Below are 22,868 nucleotides of genomic sequence, written 5' to 3'. Positions count from 1 at the left end.
TACGTATAGTAAATGTTTAATTAAAAAAAAATTACTTCCAGTTTTTTAAAATAATGAATAATGACGCATAAAATGATTATTGGATAGAACTTTGAAAATTATTGTTCCTATATGAAAATATATTTTTATCAACACTGATGTAAGACAGTGCATGAAGTGTAGATTTTGAAAAAAATATTTTCAACTATGTGTGCGACGTCGAGAGGCGAGCGAGAAAGATAGTCTGGGAGCATCTCTGCAGGGATGAAAGCGGCAGGGGCGGGTCGATTCGCATTCAGCATTTGGCGCATGCTTTCCACCCCCGACTCGTTTCAGGCATCGTGCGGACTCCATGGAAAGCCCCTCCTGCCGACGAGATATCGATTGATTTACAGTCAAAAGGTGGCCATCGTTGATATCAAGCCAGCCACGCCTACGTTATACCGTAAACGCGTTGCGTGTGTTGCGTTACGCTGATCGCGAGTGGTGTCGGATTAACGCGTATCATACTTCATTTAACCCGGCTATCACTGTCCATACGAAACTCTGTCTCTTTCTGATCCTTTTCACGTATCTCTTTATTACATCGCTTACGAGAAATATTGAAAATTTACCGGGGGAAAAAAACTACAAGTTTATTTCCTGCGGCATTCTGCAAAAATATAATGCTGATTAAAAATAAATTATTTAATTAAGTAATATAATTTGTAACAGCTCTTTAGAAAATTTTAATCTGCAAATAAAAAGGCAATAAGAGCTAAATAAGTCCTATACTAGAATTATATTTGTGAAAAGATTTATAACATAAATTATTGAATATTATACAGAAGTAAATCCGATTCGTCGATATCGAATTTACTTCTGTATAATATTTAATAATTTATGTTATAAATCTTTTCACAAATATAATTCTAGTATAGAACTTATTTAGCTCTTATTGCCTTTTTATTTGCAGATTTTAATTAAGTAATTATTTGTTCTATAAAATAAAATGAGAGGAATTGTACTTTTGACATAAAATTAAACCGACTAAAACTTTAGTGCAGATTGAACGTCAAATATTTTGATCGCCAGAAATTCTTGAAAGTTGTGTATCTCCGATGAGAAAAACATCGAAGCTCGAACGCAACTGTCAAAAGGGACGACTGGTAAGTAATAGGTAACATTAACGTACAAGCTACGGCAGAGTGAAGGACTGACATGACGAATAATCGACAATAGTCACTTTCGACTAGACTTCCGTTATACCCTCGTCCACGAGAAGAAATGGCTCTCTTTAACGCTGTAACGATTAGATGTATCGGTATTTTTTTTGACCTAGTATAAAGTTTTTTTACGAGATGGAATATAATATGATTAACCATTATTATCTAATTCTGAAATAAATAAAATTGATAAAGTCTGCAAGTTAGATGACTAAATGATTGACAGAATAATTTAGCTTACAGAGTAAAAGTAAAAATGATAAATATTGACAAGTTCAACTATTTACAGGAATTTTCTTAAGCGATCCTTTATAACTTATAAGCAGTTTTCTTATTCAAGAACCTTATAATCTTAAAAAACAAGAACTTTGTAATCTTAAAAAAAACATATGTTAAATCTAGTCGTTCTTAAACACGTAGATTTTTTCGCACTTGGATTTCTTCACTGAAAAAAAGCTATTGATTTCAAATAAATGTGTATTTCAATAGTGCCATTAACACCATTTGTTTGAAACAAATAAATATTTATCCGTTTTGAAAAAGGATTTCTTCATCAAATAAGTATTTTTTCGCTGTTAATGGCACCATTGAAATAGCTATTTATTTGAAATCAATAGCTTTTTTCAGTATTCAAGATTAAGTATATAAATACCGAAATTGGCCGCTCAGGAATGTACCTTATAATCTTAAAAGAAACATATATACGTGAAATAATCTAGTCGTTCTGAAACTTTGTAGTAGATTTTTCTCGCACTTGGATTTCTTCAAGATTAAGTATAAATGCCGGAATTGAGCGGGTCTCGGCGCCGCTCCCGGGAATGTATGGAAATCCATGCCGGCCTCTCTTTCTCGGTGACTAATAATAGCCGAGGAGAGGACGGCGACCGATCGGGCCGACTCCTCGGGATCCGGTCAGCAGGCCCAATACGTCCCTGTCAGATTAGAATCACGGTATTTGACAGACTCGCGCTTCTGTCTGTCCGTACGTCCGGTGGATATATGTGGATGGTCTCTCGATCTCGGAACGAGGGAGGTCAAACGTCACGCCAGATCCATAAAGGCGATCGCGTTCCTTTGTCCCGGAATCTTTACAAATGAGATACAAGCCAAGAGAAAAGCGGATGCACGTCGAGGGGGTATATGCAGACATTAACCCCGGTCGACCCCCGACATTCTTGAAGAAACGCGTATATTCCTCGCGAGCGAGAGGACGGGCAACTCGATTATGCATCCGCCTCGCTTGTGCAACGATCTTTCGCTACTTCGTACACTCGATAGGGATCTGCCTACACGTCCGCATGTATAACGGAATCGAAGACAGGAAATTAGGCCATTTGTCGGCGAATGATGAACGAGTTTCTTCGAATATCAAATTTTTTTCTCACTTTGTAACGTGGTGAGCTTTTTTTTCTTAAATGCGCGTGCTTAAGAGATTGATCGATGGATTTGAAAAATTATAAATGATTATTGTAAGTAAAGTTTTATTGCTCTTTACTTTCCTCGATAAATAACGATTTCGACGTATTTCAACTACATCTATAATGAACGCTCTATGGTAATCGTTCCTGGTAAAATCGGAGCAATAGTATCTATACCACTTTTTTAACCCGGTTATTGGATTGATAAGAAAACGCTGGGATCATTATCTAAATATCGCCGTATTTCCTGTTGCTTGTGTAGCTGGCCTTCTTATATTAATTGATTGAAACAGGAAATTGAAGGCATTTAACGGATTTATTTCTCTTACCATAGAGTAATAAACGAGCATTGCATCTCTGTTATTCAATAAGGCGTCTGTGCAATTAATATCTTTGAGAAGATAATCAGAGATTAGTTAATGAATTAATTTACACAGTTAATTATATTTTCAAAGAATGTAATTTAAATATCCTACGGAGCTCTATATCTAATCTTGCGAATATCATTATAAAATAGCAGGGAGGTGCTTGGATTAATTATTATAAATAACAACTGATAGTACTTAACGACGGTTGTGTATTATATTTATGATAGTTACAATCACGTCGTTAATACTTGTTTAATCAGTGAATGCGATCATCTACGGTCGGGGCGAAATCTACGTTTCAATGCTTAATGGTTTGGATAATCAGAGATTAGTTAATGAATTCACTTACACAGTTAATTATTTTCAAAGAATATGATTTACCTACATATCCTACAGAGCTCCACATCTAATCTTGCTAATATCAATATAAAATAGCAGAGAGGTTCTTAATTATTGTAAATAACAATTAATATATTCAGTACTTAACGACGGTTGTACTATATTTATGATATACATATAAAAGGCAATAAGAGCTAAAATTAAGTTCTGTTATTAATATTTATTTGTGGAAAAAAATTTCGTCACAATATAACATCTTACTTGATAACAGCAATTGTTAATATGTCTATAAAATCATTATATAAGAAAAATTAACATTAAAAGATAAGTAAATTAATGAAAATGGACTTACAGAGTTAAATCGAGTAAGATGTTATATCGTGACGAAATTTTTTTCCACAAATAAATATTAATAACAGAACTTAATTAGCTCTTATTGCCTTTTATATGTATATTAATTTTCAAAGAGCTGTTACAAATTTTTTTATATATTTATGATAGTTACAATCACGTCGCTAGTTCTTGTTTAATCGGTGAAAATCGCACCGCGTTTTAAAAAGAATTTTCTTATATCAAATAAATATTATTATAGTTTCAAATAAACGATTCATTTCAAATACTTATTCGAATGAAATAAATGTTTTTCGATCGGGATTTCGACGCTTAATGGCACAATGGTTTTGAAACGCGCACCGATAAGAGCGCAACGCGCTATCAATCGACGCACTCGCATTCCTCTCGACGCGTTCTTAGCGTAGCACCGATTTATCCGAGCGTCGTGTCGGGATGCAGTCTCCGAAAGAGCCGATCGTATCGCTCTCTTTCTCTCCGCGGCACGATTCTTTTTCCCGGGCTCACCTGGTCGACGGCGAGTCGCGGCGCCCGCGGTTGGCGATGCCGTGGATTAAGAGGAGGATAATAATTCGTGGCGGCCGTGAGAGAGATCGAGCGACTCCGGAGATCTCCGAGGATGATTGTCGTCGGTGAACGGGGCATTAGTCGTACGGTAGCCGATGCCGATGGATACGCGCTCGCCGTCGGCGTTGCCCTGGACGAAACGCAGGAGAAGAGAGAGAGAGAGAGAGAGAAAGGAGAGAACGTGGAAAGCAATGTCGGAGGATCTGATGCTGACGGGTATTAAAATTAATGGTCAGTCGTGTACGCTGACGTGTCACCTTATACCTCCATGCGTCATTTTGATTGACCAATAAATTATCTCTCTGAAAGGTTTCGCGCGCGCTGATCTTTTCTCGCACCGCGCTCTTTCCGTTCCGCGGAAAAACGAGCCTCTTTTAGTTACAAGATATAAGATACATACCGTGAATTCAGTCGACAGTCAGTGAGTTCAGTAGACAATCTTATATCTGATGATAAAAATAGAAAGGTAACATAATTACTGTTATATCTTGATAATCAATATGTTAGCATATGTAAAAAATATTAATAAATACAAAAAAAATTGAATCATATAAATAGAATAACAATTGTAATCTGGTATAATCAATTTTGTACACAGAGAGAATTTTCTCTTAGAATTTATCCTGAAAATCATATAGTAATCGTAGGACAATATGGTATTGGAAGATTAAATATCTACCACAATAAGATAAAAAATATATTCGATCAAATTTACTATGTACATATTAATATTTTTTATTGCGGTAAATATTATTCAGAGATACTTATAAAATTCTTGCAATATATGCATATTGTCCCACAATTGCCATGATCTTTTTTTCAGAGTAAATTCAAAGAGAAAATTCTCTCCGTGTAGAAACAAACGGGCAAGAGTCTACTCGCGTATATTCTGAGAGAAAAAAAATTAGCAACGTTATCATTATTACGACGTGCAATAAAAAGAACTCGATTTTTTTCTGACGCTTTAAAAATATTTCACGATATCCCGCCTCGATATTCCAGTCTAGACTGCTCAACATGCGCGATAATTCCAGATGCGCGCCGGCAATAATAACGAATTCTCTGTCTTGCGAATTTCCCCGAAAGAGGCCTGAACCAGGCTTTTAATGGCTCAATCCGCATGTTCCGACAACTCGATGTGTGGGCCAACCAACGGTCGGGGCTCCTCTCCGAAAATTTTCTTTTGGCCCATGGAAGACGCGTTACCCGGACACCGACGGGACAAAACTTGCGCCCGTTGCCTCGTTTTTAGACGCATGGGAGACCAAATGACTGGGACGCGCCGCTCTCATGCATGAATGCAACGTCAGCTGCCATCCCGAGACACTGCGAACTCTTCATTAACCGTGCAGAACATTACGGGGAACGCGAAGGGCCCACAAGGGATTCGCAAAACCGTCAATATGGAATCTATATTTTGTCTTTCACGAAAAGAACGAAAACGTCCGAACGAAAGAAGGTGTCCACTGCGAAGGAATTGATATTTGAATAATTAAAAATAATTAAAATCACTATCGCACTCACGGGAAGAAGATGAGAAAAAGAATGTGTTTGAATTATCTCAATGGCAAATACATTTCACTCGGATCGTTCGAAAAAATATAAAACTGTATAATATTTCGTTACACGTATATTGCAGTGTAATATAAATGTTGGATTCGTGGAAATCATTTTTGATAAAAATGTTGGAATTCGTACGAGTATAATATTATTCAATCAACTGTTTGCATATTTGTGATAAGACAATGCCAATATCCAATTTACATATTATTCAATTATGTAGCAACGTTATTCATATCGGTGCTCTTGCACGTGCAATGTATTAATATTGACTATTAATGAAAATAATGAAATCAATCAATTTATCTCTCGAGAAAATGTAACACGATGTAATTCACTCGAATCTCTCTTACATTAATATCCACTCCCTTTAATTAGTGCATCTATGTACATCGTGCTCTGACAATGCAACTTCGACTGTCAAAATTAATAGAATTTTACTGTAAATTTGCAAAGCATATTTAACCTATAGATTTATTATAAAAAAATGACATAAAAAGATAGAAATTATAGAGCCACTCATTTATCGGACGAAAATCCGTCTGTCCTATCCTGGTTTAATTGCAACCCAATATGATGCATATAAGAAAGGAAGTCCGTAAGACGATATCGTATTGCTATTGATCCGATCCATAAGATCGATCTTAACGAGAATTAAGTGAGAGGGTCCCACAACGCGTAGGATAGTTTGCGATACTCTTCGAGTCGCGGAGAGTCATGGGACTCGAGATGGGCTCGATCGATCCGTATTTAGTTTCGTAGTGTCATGTCCAGCTTAACGCATCTGCGCCTCCGGACAAGTCCAAACTCCAAACACATCTTCTCGTACACTCTTTTACACATCGCAGCTCTATTCAATAGAACCTCTACCAGTATCGAGACTTCAAACAATTTCATAAAAGCTAATATTTTTTTAAGTAAAAATAAACCCTTGCAAGTTGATCACATCTCCATTAAGAGAAATAATAATATTCTGCAGAGAATAATGTCATTTAACTAGATTCGAGAGAACATGACAACACATTTTAGTAGTATTTGAATAATACAAAATTTGAGAAATGTTTCTTCGTAGAGCACGATAAAAATACTCGATACAAATGATGTTTCCTTGTAAAAATCAAAGAAGCAATTCTGAATGTGCTATCATACACGTTGCTCCATATCAGGCATAAAATCCTGGCTACAGTAACTTTCTCGATGCAGGAGCGATCTCATAAAGAATTCTTGATCAAAACCCGACGATGCACGACGTACTCTCTGAAAATTCAGTTATGACAATCGAGAACAACGCGGAATTCCCGAACGATCGGGGTAGCCAATAGGTGGATGAGTCATCACCTTTGAATCGAGTAGAAGGTAAAGAGTCGCCGCGGCAAGAGGGGAAGTTAAAGTGGAAAGAGGGCAAAAAGGAAGAAACTAACAGCCGAAGAGAGAACCTCTAAGTGGTGGGGACACCACCACGGAGTGGTGGCACTAAAGTGGAAAGAGCAGAGAGAAACGAGGAGAGAGAGAGAGAGGTGGGATCAGAACCCCTGGACCACACACGACGCTCCACGCGTCTGCGACTCGGTTACATTGCTTAATTGTAAACGACTCAGTGGTTCTCAATCCGACAGTTGTTTCCACGGACCGATATCTTTCGCGTTAATCGCGGAAAGAAAATTCTCGTCACGCAAATGCACGTGTCGCTTCTACATAATTTCGATGCGGTTAATTTATCAAAAGATATATGTCATTTCTATGACATTGCACATATGTTATGTTACGTGTTTTATTATCGCGTACACTTTTTTCACACTGGAACACGCTTGCAGTAAGGGAATTTCTTTCGCAATCCAAGATTATAATATGTTACGGTTCTATTTCCTGAATAAGTAATGTGCATACCTATATATATATATATGTAATTTATGCAGAAACTTATACTGCATATGAAGACATGGACGGAAGCATTTGAGACCAAACGAGGGTGCAGGAAACGCGGTTCTTATCTATAACATCATCAATTCTGTCGATTGTTCGGCATGTCGGTTTCAACTAATTAAAGCTGGGATCTCTCATCGAGCTTCTTCCTTCTCTCTTTTGCTATTTAGCTTCCTGTCGCTGCCTGCTTGACCTCCCTGTTCTTCTCGCTTTCGGCATTCCTCAAACGTTACTCCTTTCACAAATATCCCCTTAATAGGCTTACATAATGCTACCGAAATAATGAATTTATCATTTTTCAGAATTTTACTGACATGTCTCACGCTTTGATCCATTTTTTCAATGTTACAAAAAATCGTAAGTAATTATCAGCCACTGTTGCTTTAAATTGTTACCAAATCCATAAAAAATTCAGATAACTATATAAATATTTCAAATATTATAACATAAAATTATAATCTTCTTTTACAGCTTTTTTTGCAGAAAATTATTATATCTTTTTATTCATTGATTGCAATAAAATTGCATATTTTATTATAATTTAAAAAGATTTGCATCTAAATAAAATCTAGATGGAGTAATGCTGATTATGCACACACTATAGGTATTACGCGCAGAGGAAGGAAATGAAAATGATGCGAATTCAATCCATATCATTCTAGCGTCACGCAAATCTCGACTCACGCAAAATAAAATAAATATTCGAATTAATCGCGAAGTTCCGCAACATTCTCCCGATAATAATCTGTAATAGATCAGCATCACATAACGCGATCGAAGAGCGAAATAGTAGGAAAGACCAGAGTCATTCGGGAATCGTTAGCAAGCGGTACCTTGACCGTCGTATAGAGTCCTATGGCGATGTCGGTCACGATAATGATGCGACAAAATCACGCCGTGGGCAGTCGCAGGATTCCTTGATACGCGTCCTTGCTCGCCCTTCTGTATCACCTCGATTCGCGGGTGGCCCGCGTGCCCCACACGTGGAAGAAAATAGATCAAATCGACATACACACACACACACACACACACACTTTCTCTCTCTTTCAAAAAGAAAACGATTAGAAATTACGATTTTGATATTAAAGACTGGATTCTAGTTAAAAAGTGCAATGCCAGAGTGCCCAGCAGACTCAATGAAAAAAATTCCCTGACTTTTTAGTATTATTTTTCCCAAATATATAATTTGCATATATCTATCGATCACCTTTTTTATTTATATTATCTTAAATTTTATTCTTAATATATTTGTGAACGAATTATAATACATATATTTTAATATATTTAATAGTATCTAATATCACAACAAAACTTTTAAATAAAACATTTTTAATCAAATTAATGTATTAATTTTTAATAAAAATTGAATTATAATGAATAAGTTCTTGAACAATATTATAATTCTTGAGCAATGTTTTAATATATTTTGAAATATATAATACATTGAAATAAAATAACAGGACGATGAAAATATAAATTAACGAATACACTGTAGATGAATCGATTTTTAACGACACAGAAAATTAGCGTACTGGGAGTCAAGGAAAAGTTATATTTATTTAATAAAAAATTTCAAATTATTGAGACAGATGTAGAATAATGTGAAAAAATCCAGATAAATAGTAAAATTTCCTGACTTTTCCCTGACCGCTAGACACCCTAAATGCATTACATTATAAATAAATCTGAACCAAGAAGAGAAAAAATAATGATTGCGTGTTTAATGCCGCAATTGCATTACGCTGTCAAATTAACGTTTCCATGTTACGCAAAAATTATTTATCAATGAGGACACGATTTAAAAAATGCATTTTTACCCTGTCGTTAATCACGTTGGATAGTTGAATGATCTGAGAATCTGAGAAATGAGGACAGACTTGTTGGATGATTGACAGGCGGCGAACAGAAAATGAGACAGTAATGATTCGAGAATGTCCGAGATAAGTTACAACCAATATTTACGAAAATTATTTTAAGTAGTTAAAAGGAACTACATTATATATATATATATTTAAAGTAACATGATTATTCGCAACACAGAATCTGAGAAACGTTTTCTGCCTGTACTCCACGTAATCGAATGTTTAATTTGGTTACTTGAATAATTGGCTTATTATCCTATTAAAAAATACAAATATTCTGTGTTCTTACATGCTCGTCAACAATCATATTACACTCCGTAAGTTGCGATTATATATGCTATTAATAATTTTGGCACATACGGTATGCCGTTGCTTTTTCAGATAAATGGATTTATCCATCGTATATTACATTCTGCTAAAGGATAACAGATAAGTAGATATCGAGCGAAAATGGAAAGCGGACGAAAAATGACAGTTTATAAAATCGTTGCAGAGCTCGTCGCGGAGGTGATGCGCGGTCTTTATAGCCTCCTGTTTACAGTTTACAGTTTTCTCCACGGGGTTAAGTGTCTTCTCAAGGGGGTAATAAACAGAGGCGGTAATCGTAAACATAGCGTTGCAGACGTTTTCACGCGTTTCAAGTGCAGTTAGCGCGATACTCCGGCTTTTGTGGCCGCCTCGCGAACGCGGCCACGGTGTTTAAAGTGATACCCAGGGCGCCCGTACTCGAATCCCCTCGATAACCGGCGGTTTCCAACACATTAAATTTCACGCTCGGTCCATGCGTCAACTCGTTTCCGCTTGTAACGCGGCAAAAATTCAACGGCGGAGTTAGAAAGCCGGCCGGGAAAATCACGGAGATTAACAATTCATTACGAAACCACAATCCTCCTCATTAAATCATAAACGAACGTCGCACTTTCTCGACACACGCGTATCTGGTGAGTTCACATAATTATCAATTGACAATAATGTTTCGAAAATTACTGAGCGGCCCCGTCACGCAAATCTTTTATTTAAACTCGGAACTTCGTCTCTGCTAAATAACGTCGTTTATATTAATTAGTACCTAAAAGATATTGAAAGGTAAAAAATTTTCAGAGATTTTTACGAATTCTCGAATTTTTATTATTATTTTTCTTTTATTTTAAAAAATTGAAATGCGATCTTTTCTTCGATATAAATATTAATCATGCATTTTTAATCACGCACAATTCCAGCGACAGTGCTAATATATTTTTCAGATATCGTACAACTCCTAAGACGAGGCGCCGGCGTCTTCCACGACGAATGTCTCGACGGCGAATTTTCACCCCTGTCATCGCCGCGACGCCTCGTATCGGCTAAAAGTGCGGTGAACGATTTTTGATATCACAAGCCACGGCGAATGTCTTCGGGGTGGCTAGTACCTCCACGTGTGACGGTGCAGGCCACCCATGTAGCCGTTGTTCGCTCGCATCTATCACGGAGCCACCTTCTTTTCCCCGGCAGCTTAAGCCCCCAATAAAAGCCCCCGGTTCGGCCTGTGTCTCCGGATCGAGCAAAAAATCGGCCATTACCTCGCGAGAGAGCCCCGGGAGAACTCGAATCTAACTCCGTAACTCGAGGACCAGCGACAGATTTCATCCGAGAGATCGTCACTGCCGCCGCGATCTTACGCGATATCTTTTCCTTTTTTTCTCTCTCTCTCTCTTTCTTCTCTACCCGGTTACCATGTCATTCTTAAATTCTTAACCCCCGCATCGGCCGATTGGAATTTGTATAAGTCACCCTGACGTGTAATATCAGACTCGTGTGATTGCCGGAGTAATCGCTAATGTAATTTAAAAAAACCGCGCTGATTTTATCAGAGATCGTTTTAAATTTATGATTATATAATGTCCTTATAATTCGTAATCATTTGCAAAATTGCAAATAGCCGTAAGTCGCATAAATCAAATCTAAAAACAGTAAATATATTGTACAAATTTTTCTCATCGAGTTTCCTCAAAATTTTTATACAAACACTTCATCCCTTCTTTTTTATTTTTTTTTTCTTCAATTAAAATTTTAATTTCTTTCTTTAATTAAAATTTTTTTTTCTGTTATATGTAACTCCGAGATGAACGATTCATGAATCTATCTTCCATATTAGCGATCGAGCATTTAATTGTCGCTTGTCTTGTGAACCCACCAGCTCTCGTCGATCGATCGCGCGATGTTCGGTAAGTGATAATCAGGCAGCCAATCTTCTCTTCATCGCTTAATTATTACGCGCGCACGCAGTACGATAACCCGTTGATTTGCACCGACGGAATTTATCACGCCGATAATTGCCAATCGTTTACTCGACGTGCGCGTTAGTGCTCGCAGAATTATCGTCCGACGATCCCGCGTCTAATGGTCAACTTCCAGATCGCCGTTTTCGTTTTTAATTATTCCTGACAGATAATAGAGAACACTTTTCTCCATGTAACATCGGCGCCGAAAAGGCGTGGAAAGTGAATTTCCATGATCCGGATAATTTTTCGAACCGTGCGACTTTAAAAAAAAATGTCGACGTCGCGCGTTTACTTCTCTCGCACAACATTCTTGCATAAATTTGACGATACCGTCGTCTAACTCAGTGCTTCTCAACTCGCGACTTTTGCTCGAGACATAAATGTAAAGCTTCTATACTAAAATTTAATAATATTAATTATAAAATGCAATGCATTATAAATAAATTCAAAGCTTCTGTTCGTAGTATTTTGGGTTCCATGGTGAAAGAAATTATTTTTCTCCAATCAACCTTTGCTGTAATGAAGAGATACTTATAAATCAGTGTTATAATTAGATTCAGAGTCACTTATCGCAAATAATTTGGCAATTGCTGATAGGCTCAAAGTCAGTAACCGAACTTTAATGATGTAACACTGACAACACAACATTTTCATCTCCCACTAATTATAATATGTAAACAAGCTCACAAGTATGTTTTTTACATCCAGTCGCGTTTAATCAGACTCGACATTCGATATCTCGTGGAATGAAATCGATGTCGCGGAAACGCATAACGCAAATATCCGCAGCGCGAGTTAATTTGTGGAAAAAGATCGGGATAATTCATGCGCGCGATAAAAATTTAATCGCGCATACACAAACTGGCTTAAAGAGTATCACCGAGGAGGAAGAAAGTGCATCCTTCTTCCCACGGTGCATTTTACGACGGCGGATCTTGACCGGTCGGCGTTCATGAGAATTTATTAACGTTCATTTTCTGTTTAATTACCGGCATGCGCTGCCAGGACGTTCCTAAGAGAGACCGACACACGTTCCGCTCCGAGACTTCGGCATCGTTAAAATTATCGGCCTGAGACACGACACAGGGATAGAATTCGTCTTGGAAAATCTAATGTCTTACTCGTCTATCGATCCTTCATTGCAAAACGTTAAAAGCACTAAAGATGTATCATTGTATGACGGATTCTCATTCTTCATTCAATCGCGACCTATTGAAATCTAAGGTCCTTATGCGAAAACTTGAGACTTATACGTTAACTCGATGAATTAATTATATATACGAGAAGGTCTCTTTATTTGCGAATTACTTTAAAGTGAAAATGATTGGAATGAAACGCATGACTTACGTCTTTGCAAGAAATAAAATAGAACATGCTTGAAATAATTTGCATCGTAATTACTGACACGTGATAAAAGCAATGCAGAAAGCCTTCGTTTGTGTTTGTTTGACGCGTAGATCGATATAAAAATTGTTCGTAATAAAGATTTTGAGATGTAGAATTGCTAAATAGCACTCAGCACGTGTAAATATTCATCGACAACTAGTTACCTATTCATCCGATAAATTAGCTGTCACATAGTGATCACACTTCTCACGTCTAATCGTTGAGAAGATTAAGATTGAATAAACGCATTTACAAGTCAAATAAAGAAGTTTACTTGCAGGCGTATTTATAATCGTTCGTGTTAACGATCGCCATAAAGCATATAGGCATACGAGCGGTGAAATTCTTCGACGAGATAGCTTTCTCTTCGGCTTCTGTAAAATTCGATCTATGAACGTATACATAAATTAACAATCACTCAATCTAACAGCTCTCACATGTTTATAGGCAAAAGTATATCTAAATTACAATAGAGAGATGATGTCACAATTATATTGGCAAAAAATAATGTTGGAAAAGAAAGGGTAAAAAAATAATGAAACATAAATCTTTAGCCAAAAAATTTCCATGAAAATCCGTATTTTCCTCGTACTTGCTATCCGTAATATTGAAATTTCGCGCTGCACGAGAGGACTTGGCGATTCCCAAGCGCGAGAGCGCCGTGCAAGTCGCTCTTACAAAACAAGCCGGGGCACAAAAAGAGTACGAAGATGGACATCTCGATAAGTCCCTTTCCGCTGAAGCCGCCCGGCATTCCGGGGCCTCGCGGTCAGACACTTTCTTAATCGCGGCTCGTTCGTTTGCATGGAAACAATTCGGCTACCGACTTAGGTGACTTCAGTGACATTCGGGCCGGAATCTTGCTTGAAGGGGCCCACAGGGAGAATCCACGAGGTGATCCATGGGACCCCATGGGCTCCACGACCGTGTGTGGGTTATATGTACGCGCACGCGTGTATATGCTGGGTCCCTTGGCACGGGGCCCGGTTGGGTGGTCCCATTCCGCTGACGCGTTCACAACACCCATCTTTCGCTATTATACCCCTCGGTGGCTCCCTCGCTAAGGACCTTATTAAATATTGCTACACGCGAAATCTCATTCCGTTACGTACCCTCTCCCTCGTATCCGCGCGCGCTACTCCTTTCTCTTCTCCGTCCGTCCTGTGCGGACGCACTGCACAGGAATGCGCGATCCGTCGCGCCACCCGTTAGATCTTCGTGAGAACGCGTGGCATCCCGTGCCGAAAAAAAGCCGCGACGATATTTGTCGAGAGCGCGAGTCCCTTATCTGCGACGAGTATCCCCTTTGGATTGCGCAGGTAGACTTGTAAAATATTCTCTGCGACCGCTTTGTGTGTGCAAAGAGGAAGAAAAAGAAATATCAAAAATAACTCTTATTTATTGAAGTAAGTAAAAAAAGCACAGAAAGAGAGCATCATATTACCTACATTCTTCACTCAAAAAATATATAAGAGGTATTGTGTCAACTCCTTGTACACAAAAATATCTACAAAATCTTGTTTTGATTGAACAAATGTTTTTCGATCAGCTGAAAGTCTGCAGACACGTAGAATATTTTTCTCGGAGGAAAAATAATTGTACCACTAGCTTGTCACTGAAATAGAGCACGGTAACCATCCATGCAGGGTTAATGATCGACGCGAGGAACGCGATCAAAGCGAGCAGTCCTTTCCGCGACGGAAATTGGCATTTCTTTTCAGAAACGCCGCGCGTTATCGCGCAAGTGAATGAGCCTTAAGTACTGCAGATTACGGGTAATAAAAGCGTTCGGCTGTCATCCGGAGAACGTGCGGCGAGTCCTGGCGAGCAAGAAGCGGAATCCTGCGTGCTTCGATCACCGGTTTGCGCGCATCGTGTCGTCCTGCGTCATCTTTTTCGAACCCTTACGAGAAAGAAGCCGCGATCCCGTGCTCCGCGGTGGCCTCGATTGCTCTTCCCCAAAGCCATTTTCATGCTGGCACGACTGATGACTTTTATTTTATATAAGGAACGAGCACGGATATATATATATATATATATATATATATATATATATATATATATAAAAGTCATCAGTCGTACCAGCAAGGATGTTTATAGGATTCCCTTAACTATCGCATTATTCATCATTAATTCATAGAAACATGTAAAAAAGATGGTTTTAATTTTTCTAAGTTACACGAAAAATGATACATCAAACGCGAGAAAATTTCTTCGTTGAATTTTTTACACTTTTTCTATGAATTAATGATGAATAATGCGATAGTCAAGGGGATCCTATAAACCTCCTTGACGTCTATATAATCTCATATATCTAGGTTACATGCAGAATTATGAATTCAAGAATCAAAAACAGGAAAAACCAACAGACTTCTCAAGAACATTTAGGATCCCAATATTAAAGATAAATATTCTGTTGTACATCCTCTATTTACATTCCGGAGGAAATCATAGATACATCGCGGAGATTTCTCAGCTGTATTTATTTCGTAAACGCATAACGCCGTATCTGGGCATCAGCAATTTGCCGATGCGTGGTTGGGCGAAAATCCTCCTGCAAAATGCGTAAAGTCCCGAAGCGCGTGCTCGCGTCTTATATCAAGTTTTCCGTCGACGGTGGAAAGTGCAATATTCCCGCTGATTAATGACAAAGTTCCCGGTGTGTACGACTGTTCCTCCCCTGATAAGAAGCAGCCCTCAGGAGTGTGTATTTGAGATCGTGTCTCGGCATCGGTGACTCTGTAATGGGGTTGCGTTTTGTGCGCCGGGCGCTATCGTGGCCTGGCAACCATCGCGATAGATCATCGCGGTCGCACCCATAAACAATAACTTACACTTCGCCGACCCGTAAAGTCAGACCCCCTATTCTCTTCTTTCATCCGCGCTTTGCGATTTCTCATGCGCTCTCTTCGCGCCGGCTTCTCTCTTTTTCTCCCCGTCAGGTTTGCACGTAGCTTCTTCCCGCGATTCTATTTTTCTCCGAAAGAAAAGGCCCCATCTTCGGTTGGTCTTCACCCGCTTTTGCGCTAGCCGAGTCGACACAACTTCCGCGATAATTTGTCCGCGTGTAGTATTTTTGCGCGGTGTGTAACACACGCTCTTTGTTACGTAACGCTATACCTTTCTTTCCTTGAATAATTATCTGCGATTCCTCACACGCTTAACGCTGCGTGTCTCGGGTTTCCTTCGAAATTTCCCCGACGAAACTTTGTTCCCGATCGTAGAGTCAATATGATATTTTCCAAAAAATCGCGAATAATTATTTCATATCTAATCTTGTTGAAAAATTAACATCACGACAAGATGTATCTTTTGTATTAACAATATTAAAAACGATGATTAAATATTATCAGCTGAGAGAATGACAGTTCTAAGACAGAGATTTCTGTTGATCGGCGGTAAATAATTTATGTTATATGTATTAAACATCATATATGTGTGATAAATGGATCACATAATTAGTAATACTAAAACCTTCGCTTAATCTTTCAGTATAATATTCTTCGTTCCTACTTCGCGACTGCGTATTCCTCGGCTTCGATTTTCCATGGACGGAAGCGCCCATTTCTTGAGAAAATAATGGATTCCCATACCGAGATAAAAGTCTGCGCGTTATTCGTTTCCGTGAACATTTGTTTCCATCGCAATCCTGACAATAATGTATTCCACTTCTTACGAGGCGAACCCGCTATTCTACGGTTCTTTGCAACAGATATATAACACTAGAAGAGTATCATTCAAACGCGTCATCGATATAATACGCAGACCCTTTCCTTTCTAAAAATGAATAATGACATCTCCAAATTTTTTAATTAAAAAAAAATAGAATATAGTATACTTGTCCTATTATTTCCTACATAAATTCGAAAAATTGTGAAACATTTTTTCCCAACGCGATTATTCTTTAAACTCTCTTGACGCGGGGGAATAAAGCTTTATTTTATATAATTTATAACAGCTCTTTAATAAATTAATCAACAACTAAAAGGCAATAAGAGCTAATTAAATTCTATCAATTAGTAATTTATTTGTGAAACGATGTATAACATAAATATTAAATATCAGACGGAAATAAATTCGTAATTAAATATCTTGACTCTGTATAGTTTTAGTATAATGACATTTATAAGTAATTTATTGTTAAATTTTATTAAACTCTAATTTTTAATTGTATGCGCTGAAGAAGGTTGGAAAAGACAACCGAAACGTTCGAACGAATATATTTCCGTCTGATATTTAATATTTATGTTATACATCGTTTCACAAATAAATTACTAATTGATAGAATTTAATTAGCTCTTATTGCCTTTTAGTTGTTGATTAGCTTTATTTCATTAGAGACGTGTCACAGGAATCATCCGCGCGAGAAGAAACTATACCGGGAACTCGCACGATCCGTTACTAATTATAAGCACGACAGTGCAATCAGGAACAAAGAGTTTCTCCGTCTCGCGGATCCTCTGTCGTCCCTTTACATAAGGATGGGACAAACATATCGGCATGACTTACGAGCCTTAGACTCGATTCCTATGTACCACCTTATAACTCGGCGATAAATCTGATTCACCGAGGTCCTTTTTACCCTCTCAAGTGTGCGCGCGCGCGAAAATAATAATCGTCATAAATTATCGACGGAAATCGCGCTGGTTTTGCACGACCTCGGAGAGAACGCGAATCCCAGTCTCTCCTTTTCTCTTGCTCTCTCTCTCTCTCTCCCGATGGCTTTCGACGTATTCAAATCCGAGCGACGCGGCGGTGGGCGCTTTAATGGTTTCGCCGCGACGTACCCTTTGAGAACGCGTCAATTATATTACACGACTTCTCGCACCCGACCCTGAATCTCTCTCTCTCTCTCTCTTCTTCCTCCTCCGAGTCTGCCTTAGAAGTTTTAAGTAACGGCCTGCGCCGATTCATCTTGCGATTGTGCTCGCGTGCGCTCGTATTCATATTTTATCTCAAAGCCATTAATCCTTCCTTCACATTGTGGTTAAATTTGGCTAACATAATTACCACGTTAAACCAGATTTAAGCCTAATAAATGAATGGCGTTGTAATTTAAGTTAATTGTTGGAAATTCTATTGCTAACTATGCCTATATACAGTATACCCTCCATAAGTTTGAAAACACCCTATTTCACAGTTAGACAATCGTATGACAGCGATCTGTGTAGATTTTTTGTATCAATAAATCGTAAAATATTTATCAATAACATTTTTATTTATGACAGATCGCTGCCATGCAATTGTTTAACTGTAAATTTGTTATCACGATTAATAATATTTCAAATAATATATACTAATAGAAAACATTCCATTAAGTTTATATTCTTGCATGTTACGAATATCTGATTAAAGAATATTTCTTTAGAGAATTTTTCTCTTAAATTAAGAGGATCCATTTGACAGATCTGTGCAGATTTTTTGTATAAATAAATCATAAAATATTTAAATGACATTTTTATTTATAACAGATCGCTGCCATGCAATTCTTTAACTGTAAAATGTAAGGTGTTTCCAAACTTATATGGAAGGTACTGTTTATTATTATTCTATATCAAAATCATGAAAATATGTGTACGTCATGTCATAATTGTTGTCACGATACGCACTGTCTAATTTTGGAAGATATTATTATAATTATTTCCGTATATTAATGTACAGGTATATTTTGTTATCACGATTAATAATAGATACGTAAAAACTTATTCATGCATATAGTCACATAATATAGCACTCGGGCTGAAGTACGTTTCACGGCTAACAGAATCATTATCCCCGCATTGATCTTATTAAGCCTCTAATCGTGATAAAATCCCGAGCAACGAGAGCGCGGGATTAATGCGATCGGTGATCATTGCGGTCCGATATTTATGTTCCGATCCGCCATGAGAAATGATCGGCGTCTTCTTATTGATGCCTATATGCGTTTACGAGCATAGCTAATGACTGGTAACGAACGATTCGACAAGTGAGGCGGACTTCCTAGTAGATTCTGACGCGAGTGCCAAGGTGGTCCGCGATCGTTAAAAGATGGCGCAAAGCCCGCATGAGCCACCTTCAAAGGCTCGTTGACAGGTACACATTAAACTCTCACCTCGAGACGCGACGCATTCCTACGCCTGCATTTCAAGCGATCCGTCTCCCGCATTTGTCAACGTATGTATGTATATACGGACGATGTGAGGAGAAAACCTGCCGAAATATCGTTATAGATGTATGTGTATAGTTCTGACGTCTCCCCGACTCGAATGTTACGGAAATGTACTGAAAAGACCACGTCGACACATGTCCGTCCAAAAATGAAATAAAAATGGTTAGTTTAGAAAAGCGTGATGTAAATGTACGTAAAATGTTCTAGCCATTTGTCTCTTTTCAAAAATAGAAAAGAGAAAAAAAAAAACAAAATGTTAACTTTAAAAGGAGTAACTATGTATATGTGCGCGTGTGTAAATTTTATGCGCGCTCTTAAATTATGAAAAAATTTATTTCAAAATTTTGTTCATTTTGTTAATAAATCATCGTAAGCATATCTCTTAAAAAAAAGAGGGAGAAAGAGAAACTGCAACGAATAAATATAAAGACATAGGTTTATAAATTGAAATAAAATAATTCGGGCGCACAAAAAGCTGCATATGTGTCACATTTTATATAAAAAAATATACATCATAATCTTACAAGAACGATAGTTACGATAATGCATAAGCTATCTTGTTTCGAAAATCTCGTGATGAAATCGAATGAGGAATGTTTCACTTTGCGGTATCGCGCCATAATTCCCAGAATACAAATACAAAGTGCACAATAAGGGGCCCTATTGCGATCGACAGCATATTGTTTCGTGGCGACGAAATGAATATACGCGCGAGGCTTTTCCCCGAAGGGGATGTCTCCCCTTTTTCCTCGGAACAAATCCCGACAAATGGCCGGAAAAGTAAGTATCGTATCGCGATCCGGCGTTATCGGGGAACGTTTTGTCGGTCACACTCCACCCCTCGTATAGCGACGCGCGAAAAGGGTGCGACGTGCCGATAGCACGAGGTCGGATTCTGCGGACGAAATAGTTTTCATCCCCGTTCTCTTTCGCGTCGCGCGCCGCTCGAAAAGGGTCGCACCCTCCGACGTTTAACACCAGCGTCGGGAGAGATGTTTGATTAAATAACCGCACCCGATGAATTGAAACGGGCGATGAAGTGCATGACTTGTGTTTCGCGTATAGGGGGTGCATCACAATGAGAAAACGTCGTGGAAAACGTCGAGATACCCGAATACTCTCGCTCCTTTGGTATGCAATACGTCAGACTTTTATTTCATCCGGTACGATCTAGGACTAGGACAAAGTGTGCGTCGCCATCTGTCGATGACATAACACGCGCAAATGATGATTTGGTAATTTTGCAGCCGTGAGAATTTTTTTTTTTTTTTTTTTTTATTGACTAAATCAATAAACAGAATTAAGCTGTGTGTATATATAGATATTGTGTAAACAAAAATTTCGCGCAGAAAATTAATTTATTTCCCCAGTTTTTAATTTTCGCGTTAGGGTCGTTTAATTTCAAGACTAATTACTTTTGCGATCTTTTTACTGAAACCGTAATATAAACTTCTAATGTTGTTTTCTTTGGTAATTACTATAATCAAATTCTGCGGGAAAAAAACGTTTTGCTTCAAAAAAATGCCTTGAGTGATGATTAGTAGCAATGAAGATTTTCGTATCACGCTGCTGATTGCGCGCAAAGTTCTCCCATCCCTCGTGAAACTTTTCCCGCTCGTTTTCGTCTCGAAGAAAATAAATAATTCGCCTCCGTTGCTTTTTAATTAACTAACCCGCGAGCCTCGACCCTCGCCGTAGACGAAGCACTCGAGGGTAACTTATCTCCGTGTTCTCGCAAAAGACTCTTCTCTTCTCACTACCATCGCAGATTCCTTATTCTCCAGCAGACTTTTACCTTTATTATGAGAATGACGTAGCATGTTTTTCCGAGCTTCATTTCAAGAAAATGTCTTCGGGAACGCGAGGGTAATTTTTCGCAGACTGTAAGTCATTTACAAGATTCTCGTGTCATTTACGGAATTACTAAGCAAGTTGATTAGCCTAAGTTGGTTGGATTATCCCTACAAGTTCTAAGAAGAAAATTCTCCGCGCCTCTATAATTTTCAATCTAAAATTTCTAATATTAAAATATGTACGGAAATATTTATCGCATTACGTTTATTACGGAGTAAAGCTAACATATATTTCTAAATGAAGCTTCAGGTTTTCCGCCGCGAGTTTTCTCGCTTTTAACTTTACGAACCTGCAAGAGCGCGCTTTTTACGACTTGTACGTGTCTATTAGCCTCATTACCGGTCGTCCCCAGACGGGGTAGTCGGGGCGAACAACCCTCTTGGGATGGAGAACGACACCACCCGTTATATTACCCCGATGTTACGCTCCACCCTCGACATCGAGCGCGAATAAGTGCGTCGGAGAAGAAGCGCAGCCTCTTCCATCCCGTCCGGGAGCAGCCTCTCGTCGTTCGTTTTTTTTTTCTTTCCTCCATTTCTCTTCTTCTTCCTCGTTTCTCGTGATACCGAGAAAGCCCGCAGGAACTTTATTCTCGCGGGCCATTAGTCCTACGATTAATTAAAGGATCCGAGGGCGCGATCGCACCGCCCCAAATTTCAACTCGCACGACACAAGGCTCCACTTTAAATTCTGTCTGATGGTTATTAGATATGTTTCCTCTTCATTTTTGAATATATTATAAAACAATTTTAATAGAGTATAAATATATGCACGGCGTGAACATGGAAAAAAAATATTTTTTTATATATACGCCACAGCTTTGACTGTACATATTAATATTACTTATCGATCTTTTTTTATATTTCGAAAATATAGCTTATTCGTAATATATTCAAAAATATTATATAATTCTTTATAAAGTTCTCGATAATAATAATAACATAAAAAATAAATAAGCAACATCTCTTTGAGTGGACTGTTTGACAGAATTACGTATCGATCTTTTTTTATATTTCGAAAATATAGCTTATTCGTAATATATTCAAAAATATTATATAACTCTTTATAAAGTTCTCGATAATAATAATAACATAAAAAATAAATAAGCAACATCTCTTTGAGTGGACTGTTTGACAGAATTGTCGCTCGCATTATTATATATAACTTCCCTGCTGCGAATAAAAAATGATTTACTCGTCGAACTATCGTCATCGTCTACGATAGATTAACAACGATCCCGAAAGAGAGATTTGTCAGACGTTTCAAATTGTCCCGAGACGACTCGTCCGTACAAACGAACGCGTGGAATTCGGCGCAAGGAGGGTTGCCGTTCGCCCTTTTCTGGTTTCGAAGGGAGAGAAGAGTAGCAAGCAGAGCCGGACCAGCGCCGCGCTGGATGTTTATTTAACTCGAAGTAATTTGATCAAAAATTTAATCAAGTCGGATTTTTGAGCGGCGCCTGAAAGCGTGCCGAATCGGCCACGTCGGGGCAATAAAACTCGAAAGAATTTTCCGTCTCCGTCTCTCGCACGTTTATGGCACCCCGTCCGATATAAACGTGTCTCGCGTTTCGAATCTCACGGCAGATTTTTCTCCGATACTTGTTTACGCTTGCGCGCCGAGAGAGCCGATTTGAAATTGTAA

The sequence above is a fragment of the Nylanderia fulva genome, unplaced genomic scaffold (genome assembly GCF_048542155.1).
Source record: "Nylanderia fulva isolate GAGA-0341 unplaced genomic scaffold, ASM4854215v1 Scaffold14, whole genome shotgun sequence".
Classification (NCBI taxonomy): Eukaryota; Metazoa; Arthropoda; class Insecta; order Hymenoptera; family Formicidae; genus Nylanderia; species Nylanderia fulva.
Note: the sequence above shows the minus strand (reverse complement) of the source record.